Below are 11410 nucleotides of genomic sequence, written 5' to 3'. Positions count from 1 at the left end.
GCTGAACTGCCCCACTCCTTAGATTCTGTGCCCAGAGATCCATCCCACAATCGACACCCTCCCCGCTCATCGCCTGCTCTGCTGCCAGGTCCTGCCTCCAACACCAGCAGACTTCTGCTGCTCGGGTGCAGGCCACACCAGTCAGAGGAACAGGCCACACCAACCAGAAGAACAGGTGCAGGCTGTACCAGTCAGAAGAACGGAGACCTCCTGCCGCACCAAAGGCCAAGCTAGCCACCAGGAGACCAGCCCCCAACTTAGACAGAGACTCCCTGCTAGAACAGAAGTCACACTGGCCATGAGAAATCCAGGCCAAAATGACCCCAAAAAACAAAGAGGAAACAGAAGCTGTTTTAGTTAGGGTTTTTAATTGCTGTGAAGAGGCACCATGACCACGGCAACTCTGATAAAGGAAAACATTTCATTGTGGTGGCTCGCTTACAATTCAGAGGTTTAGTCCATTATCATCATGGTGGAAAGCAAGGCAGCGTGCAAGCAGAGAAGTGGTGCTAGAGCAGGAGCTAAGTGTCCTTACATCTTGACTCACAGGCAACAGGACACTGAGTGTGGCTTGAACATATATGAGACATCAAAGCCTGCCTCCACAGTGACACACTTCCTTCAACAAGGCCACACCCACTCCAACAAAGCCACACATTCTAATAGTGCCACTCCCTTTGAAGGCCATTTGCTTTCAAACGACCACATTCTACTCCCTATCCCCCAAAGTCTTGTAGCCATATCATAATGCAAAAATACATTCAGTCCAACCTCAAAAGTCCCCATAGTCTATTACAGTCTCAACAATGTTTAAAGGTTAAAGTCTCTTCTGAGATTAATGCAAACTCTTAACTGTAATCTCCTACAAAATCAAAATAAAAAAGCACATCACATACTTCCAACATATAATGGCACAGGATATATATTACCGTTCCAAAACATAGGGAAGGGAGCATAGTAAGGAAATACAGGACCAAAGCAAGACTGAAAACCAGCTGGGTAAACCCCATACTCTGCATCTCTATGTCTGATGTCAAAACACTTTTCAGGTCTTCAACTCCTTTCAGATTTGTTGACTGCAACATACTGTCTTCTCTTGGGCTGGTTCCACTTCCTGTTAGCAGCTCTCCTTGGCGGGTATCCTATAGCTCTGGTACCTTTAACATCTTGGGTTCTCCAAAACAATTCAGACTTTTCCTTCACAGCTTCACACAATGGCCTCTCTGGGCCTCTATTCAGGGACACCCCTGATACACGGCTGGCCTCAGCCGCTTTCCTTAGTCGAGGAGGCAAATTCTGTAACCCCATTCCTCTATCCTTAACTCTAAAGCCAGAACCATGTGGCCAAAGCTGCCAAGTTCTGCTATTTGCTGGGGCTAGACCATGGCCCCTTCATTCCATTGCACCCTCACCAGCTTTCTGTTTTCCATGGTTTCCTTCACTGCCTAAGCTTGGCTGTCCTGAAACTTGCTCTATAGACCAGGATGGTCTCAGACTCAGAGAGCCACCAGCCTCTGCCTTACCAATGCTGGGATTAAAGGTGTATGCCACCACACTGGCTCTAAGTTTTTCTTTAATTCCTTTCACAAGTTGGAAACTGCTGGGTGGGATCTTGCCCTGAGGTCAACACTCCCTTTATTCCAGTTCTTAATTTGTTTATCTCCTTGAATGTAGGACACCACTTCCTGGTGCTCCTTTCCTCCTCAAATATTTTTCCTTGCTCAGCTTGCTCCTTTTCATTATATATCTTCATTAGAGTTAACACTAGTAACCAGAAAAAGAGTCTACAATGGGATGTTTTGAGATTTCCTCTACCAACAGAATTAATCCGAAAAACATTACTACTTTAGCCTCAGGCAAACTTTTTGGACAAGAGCAAAAAGCAGCCACATTCTTCACCAAAATATCACAAGAATGATTTCTAGGCAACATATTAAATTCTCCTTTGAAATCTCTTGAGCCAGCTGTTAGGATTCTGTACATGTGCAGCTCTGGGTCCTGTCTGGTGCCTTATTACATCATCAACGGGCGACTGCATCCCAGCCTTAAAGCCAGACCTCTCTCTCTCTCTCTCTCTCTCTCTCTCTCTCTCTCTCTCTCTCTCTCTCTCTCCCTCCCTCTCCCTCTCCCTCCCTCCCTCTCCACCTCTCTTCCTGTGTTTCCTCTCCACCAGGCCTGGCTCTCTCTCCCCCTCCCCTTTCCCTCCATTAAAGCTCTAAAACTAATATTGGGTTCTGCCGTGGCCGTGACTCTTCTGCCGACCAACCAGCGCCGTTTTATCCTTTCACCAGCCTCCCACAGTTCAAATCACTGTTAGTACCACTGTCTTCCTTGCTCCTACTGGTATACAGCCCATTAAGCAGTGTTTAAAGCACTCCACTGTTTTCCTAATGCAAACTCCCAAAGTCCAGATTTCTCCAAACAAAAGCATGGTCAGGTCTATCACAGCACTACCTGAGTCCCTGGTACCAACTCCTGTCTTAGTTAGGGTTTCTATTGCTATGAAGAGGCACCATGATCATGGTAACTCCTATAAAGGAAAACATTTGATTGTGGTGGTTCACTTATAGTTCAGAGGTTTAATCCATTATCACCATGGTGGAAAGCAAGACAGCATGCAGACAGACATGGTGCTAGAGAAGGAACCACTGAGTTCTTACGTCTTAATTCACTGGCCATAGGAAGTAGTCTGGGACACTGGGTGTGGCCTGAGCATACATGAGACCTCAAAGTCCACCTCCATAGTGACACACTTCCTCCAACAAGGACACACCCACTCCAGCAAAGCCACATTCTAATAGTGCCACTCCCTTGGGAGGCCATTTTCTTTCAAACCAACACAGAAGCCGAGGAACAAAATACGCACCCGACAAAGACAAACTCAGAAATCAACACCTAGACCTATAATCATCCCATACCTAGATGCCTAAATGCCAGTGTAAAAATACAACTAACAACAGCCAGGGCAATATGGCACCACCAGAGCCCAGCTATCCCATGACAGCAAGACCTGAACACTCCAACGTTGCTGAAACACAAGGAAATGATCTTAAAAACAACTTTATGAAGATTATAGTGGTCCTTAAAGAGGAAATGAAAATAATCCCTTAAAGAAATAGAAGAAAAGACAAACAAAAAATTGGAGGAAATTAATAAATCCTTTAAAGAATGCCAAGAAAACCAAGAAAAAAAAAAAACAGGTGAAGGAAACTATTCAAAAGCTGAAAATTGAAATAAAAGCAATAAGAAAGACTGGGGGAGTTTTAGAAATGGAAAATCTGGATAAGCAAATAGGAACTACAGATGCAAGCATCACTAACAGAATACAAGAGATGGAAGAGAGAATCTCAGGCATTGAAGATACTATAAAAGAAATAGATTCACCAGTCAAAGAAAGTGTTAAGCCTAAAAGACTAACACAAAACATCCAGGAAATCTGGGACACTATGAAAAGGCCAAAACCTAAGAATAATAAGAATAGAAAAAGGAGAATAATTCAGCTCAAAAACCCAGAAAATATATTTAATAAAATTATAAAAGAAAATTTCCCTAATCTAAAGGAGGCCTTGCCTGTAAAGGTTCAAGACGCTTACAGAACATCAAATAGATTGGGTCAGCAAAGAAAGCCCCCCCCACTACATAATCAAAACATTAAACATGTAGAACAAAGAAAGAATATTAAAAGCTACAAGGGAAAAAGGCCAAGTAACATATAAAGTCAGACCTATTAGAATTACACCCGACTTCTCAAAGGAGACTCTAAAAGCTAGACAGGACTGGAAAGATGTCTTGCAGACTCTAAGAGACCATGGATACCAGTCCAGATTATTATACTCAGCACAACTTTCAATTACCATAGATGAAGAAAACAAGATACTTCGTGACAAAGTCAAATTTAAATAATTCCTATCCACAAATCCAGCCCTGTAGAAGGTACTAGAAGGAAAACTCCAATCCAAGGAAGTTAAGTACACCACAAAAACACAGGCAATAAATAATCTCACACCAGCAAAACCTAAAGAAGGAACACACACACACACACACACACACACACACACACACACACACAGAGCTACTATTACTGTTACTATTGCTGCTGCTGCTGCTGCTAGTACCATCAACAACAAAATAACAGGAATTAACAATCATTGGTATGAATATCTCTCAATATCAATGGAGTCGATTGCCCAATAAAAACAGGCTAACAGAATGGATGCAAAAACAGGATCCATCCTTCTGCTGATTACAAGACACACACCTCAATATCAAAGATAGACATTACTTCAGAGTAAAGGGTTGGAAAAGGTTTTCCAGGCAAATGCCGCTAAGCAGCAAGATGGTATAGCTATTTTAATGTCTAACAAAATAGAATTCAAATCAAAAGAGATAGAGAAGGACATTTCATACTCATCAAAGGAAAAGTCCACCAAAATGATGTTTCAATTCTTAGTATCTATGCCCCAAATGCAAGAGCACCCACATTTGTAAAAGAAACATTACTAGAGCTTAAATCACACATCAAACCTCACACATTAATAGTGGGAGACTTCAACACCCCACTCTCATCAATGGCCAGGTCATCCAGACAGAAACTAAACAGAGAAATAATGGAGCTAGCAGATGTTATGACTCAAATGGATCTAACAGATATCTACAGAACATTTCACCCAAACACAAGAGTATACTTTCTTCTCAACACCTCACAGAACATTCTCCAAAATTGACCACATACTCAGTCACAAAGCAATTATCAACAGATTAAAAAAAAAAATGGACTAACCCCCTGAATCCTATCATAACACCATGGGTTACAGTGGGATTTTAAGAACAACAGAAACAACAGAAAGCCTACAAACTCACAGAAACTGAACAACTCCCTAATGAATGACTACTGTGTCAAGGCAAAAATAAAGAAAGAAAATAAAGACTTCCAAGAATTCAATGAAAATGAATGCACAGCATACCCAGACTTATGGGGCTCAATATAAGTGATACTAAGAGGAAAAGTTCATAGCACTAAGTGCCTCCATAAAGACATTGCAGAGATCTCATATTAGCAACTTAACAGCATAGCTGAAAGCTCTAGAACAAAAAGAAGCAAACACAACCCAGAGGAGCAGAAGGCAAGAAATAATCAAATCCAGGGTTGATGTGGTTGTTTGAATGTAAATGGCCCCCATAATCACACAGGGAGTGGCGTAGTAGGAGGTGTGGCTTTGTTGGAGTGAGCATGGTCTTGTTGGAGGAAGTATGTCACTGTGGGAGCGGGCTTTAAGATTTCCTGTGCTCAGGATACCACCCAGTATCTCAGTCGACTTCCTGTGGCTGCATGTCAAGATGGAGCCAGCATCATGTCTGTCTGCATGCCACCATGCTCCCTCCATGATGCTAATGGATTGAATCTCTGAAACTGTAAACAAGCCACCCCAATTAAGTGTTTTCCTTGTAAGAGTTGCTGTGGTCATGGTGTCTCTTCACAGCAATAAAAACCCTAAGACAGCTGAAACCAATAAAATAAAAACAAAGAGAACAATATAAAGAATCAGTGAAACAAGGAGTTGACTCTTTGAGGAAATCAACAAAATAAAATCCCTTATCCAATCTAGCTAAAAGACAGAGAGAATATCCAAATAAACAAAATCAGAAATGAAAAGGGAGACATAACAACAGATACTGAAGAAATCCAAAGAACCATTAAGTTATACTTCAAAAATCTGTACTCCACAAAGTTATAAATCTAAATGAAGTGGAGAACTTTTTCAATAGATACCAATTGCCAAAGTCAAATCAAGATCAGATAGACAATTTAAATAGACATATAACCCCCAAGGAAATAGAAGCATTTAAAAGTCTCTTGACCAAAAGAAAAAGAAAGAAAGAAAAAAGAAAAAAATCCCAGAGCCAGATGGTTTTAGTGCAGAATTCCACCAGACTTTCAAAGAAGAACTAATACCAATGCTCCTCAAATTATTCTACAAAATAGAAACAGAAGGAACATTGCCAAATTCATATTATGAGGCCACAGTCACCCTAATACTCAAACCACATAAAGTTTCAACAAAGAAAAAGAATTACAGATTAATTTCCCTCATGAATATAGATACAAAAATACCCAAACACCAAATGCAAGAACACATCCAAAGATCATCCACCACCACAATCAAGTGGGCTTCATCCCAGAGATGCAGTGATGATTCAACATATGAAAATCTATCAATGTAATCCACCATATAAATAAACTGAAAGGAAAAAAAAATCACATGATCATCTCATTAGATGCTGAAAAAAACCTTTGACAAAAATCCAACACCCCTATGCTGGGCGGTGGTGGCGCACACCTTTAATCCCAGCACTGGGGAGGCAGAGGCAGATGGATCTCTGTGAGTTCAAGGCCAACCTGGGCTACAGAGTGAGTTCCAGGAAAGGCACAAAGCTACACAGAGAAACCATGTCTCAAAAAAACCAAAAAAAAAAAAAATCCAACACCCCTTCATGATAAAAGTCTTAGAGAAATCAGGGATACAAGGGGGGGCATACCTAAACACAAGGGTAATTTACAGCAAGCCTATAGCCAACATCAAATTAAATGGAGAGAAACTCAAAGCAATTCCACTAAAATCAGGAACAAGACAAGGTTGTTCACTCTCTCTGTGTCTATTCAATATAGGACTTGAAGTTCTACCTAGAGCAATAAGACAACTGAAGGAGATCAAGGGGATACAAATTGGAAAGGATGACGAAGTCAAAGTATCACTATTTGCAGATGATATGATAGTATGCATAAGGGACCCAAAAATTTCCACGAGGGAACTCCTACAGCTGATAAACACTTTTAGTGAAGTGACTAGATACAAGATTAACTCAAAAAATCAGTAGCCCTTCTATATACAAATGATAAACAGGCTGAGGAAGAAATCATGGAAATAACATTCTTCACAATAGCCTAAAATAATATATCTTGGGGTAACTCTAACCAACCAAGTGAAAGACCTGCATAACAAAAACTTCAAGTCTCTGAAGAAGGAAATTGAAGAAGATATCAGAAGATGGAAAGATCTCCTATGATCATGGATTGGTAGTATTAACATAGTAAAAATGGCCATCCTCCCAAAGCAATCTACAGATTCAATACAATCACCTTCTGTTGCAGGATATTTGATCATACTGTGTTAAGATGCATCTCTGTCCTTTATTGCCCAGTTAAGCTAGTTTCTGATTGGTTTAATAAAGAGCTGAATGGCCCATAACTAGGCAGGAGAGAATAGGTGGGACTTCCGGGCAGAACTCTGAAAAGAATCTGACATGGGGGATTTGCCAGTGAGATGCACAGGAAGTTGAACATGCAATATGAAGGAGAGGTAATGAGCCACATGGCAGAATGTAGATTAATATAAACAGGTTAATTTAAGTTATAAGAGCTAGTTGGGAACAAGCCTAAGCTAAGGCCAAACTTCCATAATTAATAAGAAGTCTCTGTGTCGTTATTTGGGAACTGGAAGTTCGAAAGAAAGTTCAACTACGACCTTCAAAATTCCAACACAATTCTTTACAGACCTTGAAAGAACAATGCTCAACTTCATATGGAGAAAAAAAAAAAACCAGGATAGCTAACACAATCCTATACAATAAAAGAACTTCGGGAGGCATCATCATCCCTGATTTCAAGCTGTACTACAGAGCTGTAATAATAAAAACAGCATGGCATTGGCATAAAAACAGACATGTTGATCAATGGAACTGAATCAAAGAACCAGACATAAATCTACACACTTATGGACATTTGATTTTTGATAAATAAACCAGAAATATACAATGGAAAAAGAAAGCATCCTCAACAAATGGTGCTGGCATAACTGGATGTCAGCACGTAGAAGAATGCAAACAGATCCATATCTATCACCCTGCACAAAACTCAATTCCAAATGGATCAAAGACCTCAACATAAAACCAGATACATTAAACCTGATAGACAAGAAAGTGGAGGATAGCCTTGAATGCAATGGCACGGGAGACAAATTCCTGAACAGATCGACAATTAAATGGGACCTCATGAAACTGAAAAACTTCTGTAAGGCAAAGGACACCATCAACAGGAAGGAAAGGCAGCCCACAGAATGGGAAAAGATTTCACCAACCCCACAACTATAAATTGCTACCATTATGAATAATAATATAAATATCTGATATGCAGGATATCTGATAGTCAACCACCAAAGGGGTTTTGACCCACACGTTGAGAACCACTGATTTACTGCTTTCTAACTGATACAATGGTTATTTTTGAAGGTCTACAGTAGTCTGTTTTCCATGTAGAGTTCATGGAATTGTTCATTAATTTCCCACTAATTAAAGAATCTGATTACAGGGGAAACAAAACCAGTGTTGCAAGTACATTCTGCAGAGTCCAGACTACTCTCCTGGGTGCACTCGTCTTACCTTGAGGGGAAGTGGAAGAGGCATGCAAATGTGCTTCCTCCCATACATACATATTCATAAGCTCATGCATCCATGTGGACAGGTGGGCGTGGCAGAGCAGACTGGTTTTCCCTCGTGAGTAGATGCTTCAACCTCTGATTCCTCTCTCTGCTTCTTGACTGTGGATGCAAGATGAGCAGCTACTTCAAATTCTGCCTGCTATGATTCCCTGCTCCAGTGGCCTAGAACCTTGACCTGTCTTTCGAACTAAAATAAAGTTGAAGAGATCTTTCAGTGCCATGAAGATAACTTGAATAAAGTAAGAATATGTAAGATCAAAAGAGAAGTGAGTTGGAGGATAGGAATGTAATTTCTTTGGACAGTTGTTTTTTTGTTTTTGGTTTGTTTTTGTTTTTGTTTTTTTGTTTTTTTAATGGAAAGCCAGGAAAAGACAGCCTTGGAAATTTCAAACCTAGAAGCAAGATACTTCCTGGAGACAAGGGTACACACTATTTCTTGATGCCTAGATCCTTATCTGATGGAGCCCCTTAAAGGCAAAGTGGGAACTCTTCCTCTGTCCCGTATGGAGAGCTCCATCACTTCCTGCACCATAAGCTTTCCACGGTGCCCTTGTCTGATTTGTTGCTGTGCCCATGTTCAGATCAAATCTCTCTAAAGACTCAGCATTATCTTGGTATTATTCTGGGGGAGGAAATTTGGGTTTAAGCTTCCAAACTGTAAACATAATCTGGTGTGAAAACTATGGGTGGAAAATAATTAGTGACTCCTTCTTGGGATAATCTTAATCAAAGAGCTTAGGAAATATGATTTATGATGTATAAACAACCAAAAACCCTAAAGGTTTTTTTTCCTCTGTAGTGTTCCCTTACGGTTGGTTGTACTGTTTCTGTTATCTTGGGATTTATCAAATCTTTTCCTCCTAACACTGAGGGTTAGTTATGTGGCACTATAGCAGAGAAGTAAATAATAGTTACATGAAACAATGTTTTCTCGGTTATTTAAATAAAGATCTCAACATCTTAAAAGAAAAAAAAAAAAAAGGAGTCACTTCTTGGATTTCATTTCAGAAGTAGAGACGAGGGTTGGGGAGGTGCCAGCAGGTAAAGTGACTGCTATCAGGCCTAATGACTTGAGTTCAGTCCTTGGCATCCACATGATGGAGAGAATCAATACAGCAAGTTGTCCCCTGACCTCTGCTTGTGTACTGCGGAGTACACACACACACACACACACACACACGCACACACACATAATAAAAGATTTTAAAGATGGCATATGGGGCTGGAGAGATGACTCAGTGGTTAAGAACACTGGCTGCTCTTCCAGAGAACTGAGATTCAATTCCCAGCACTCACAGAGCAGCTCCCAACCATCTGTAACTGCAGTCCCAGGGGATCCAAGGTCCTCTGCCCTCTTCCTGCACTGTGTGCACACCCAGGCACAACGTCTATACACCTAAAATTAAAACGAAGGAAAAAATGTAGAAGAGGGTACACAAAGGTCATGAAGACAGCACGCTGGAATCTGTGAGTTTCTGGCACACCCTACGCAGTATGAAGCGTGCGGCCAATGCAGACCCAGAAACTCATTGTCTGAGGGCCTCCTGCTCATCGTGGGCTCAACAGTCTCTACTTCCAACTTGGATCATTTCCAGGACCCGGTGTCATAACAGTTGACATGGAAAACACTTATTAGTTGCCTAACCAGCGTACATCCTCTTACCTACTAAGAGAAAGGGGTTTGTTTTTACTGTTTTTTAAGGCCATGGTACAGTAGCAATGCCTCTTTCTAGAAAATGACATTTCTGTTTCACTGGCTGCCAGGAGTGTCATGGCACAGAAGTCTTATGAAAACACAATTACTAGGTTTCTGAGAAAGCTTTGCTTTTATAACATAGACCCAGTCTTTTCTGGTTCTCTTCTTGAAAGTGGGTTGTGTTGTCTAGAGCCATAGCAGCAATGCTAGGACTAAAATCACAAAGCATCCTGAGTCCTAGGATCACTTGGCCCCCACTGCCTGTGATATGAGAGAAAATTAAACCTCCATCCTCTTTTTAAAAAATATTCATGTGAAGAATTATTTTTAATTTTTAAGCTTTATTTATTTCATGTGTATAGGTGTTCTGTCTGCATGCATGTCTGTAGATCACATGCACGAAGCGCCCATGGAAACCAGAAGAGGGTATTGGATCCCCTATGACTGGAGTTACAGATGGTTGTAAGATGCAATGTGAGTTTCGAGACTCAAACCCTGGTCTTCTGGAAGAGTAGGCACTGCTCTTAACTAATGAGCCATCTCTCCAGGCCCCAACCTCCATTCTCTTTAAACCACAGATATTGTTTGGTTTGGTTTTGTTGCATTCATTTAACAACAATCTCTGTTTTATAGATACAACTTACAAGCAAATTACCACCAATTTCCAGAGAGGACCATTAGCTGTTAACCAGCAACATAAAGCATTAATCAAGATCCTTTATACGAAAATAAAATTGTAAGCCCATGAGATGACGGTGATGTGTGGTGTATGTGTACATGTTTATGTCCGTGTGTGCATGTATGTCTGCATGAATGTGGAAACCAAGATTGATTGATGTCAGGATTCTTCCTCAATTGCTATACAGCTTATTTTTTCATACAAGATCTTCTCACTTCATTCGGCTAGGTGGGCTGGCCAGTAAGCTTCAGGGGTCCTCTGGTCTCTGCGTCTCCCTACATGGGTACAGGAAACCTCATGCTTGCATGGCTGAGACATTTTCCCCAACTTGATCTGGAAAGATTTTTTTTTTTTAATATTTAAAAACACAACCAGACACCACTCAGGAAAACTAAGACATGATGACAGCATCAGAAACAGTTACTATCATCCTCTTTCTGAAGGCCATGAGAGGTCCCTTCAGACTATGACACTTTGTAGGGCGTTGGTCTATGGCCTCCCAGGCCCTTTGTGTTAACAATATGGTCTGCTTCTTTCCAA

The sequence above is a fragment of the Peromyscus eremicus genome, chromosome 19 (assembly GCF_949786415.1).
Source record: "Peromyscus eremicus chromosome 19, PerEre_H2_v1, whole genome shotgun sequence".
NCBI lineage: Eukaryota > Metazoa > Chordata > Mammalia > Rodentia > Cricetidae > Peromyscus > Peromyscus eremicus.
This window is presented reverse-complemented; position numbering follows the sequence as displayed.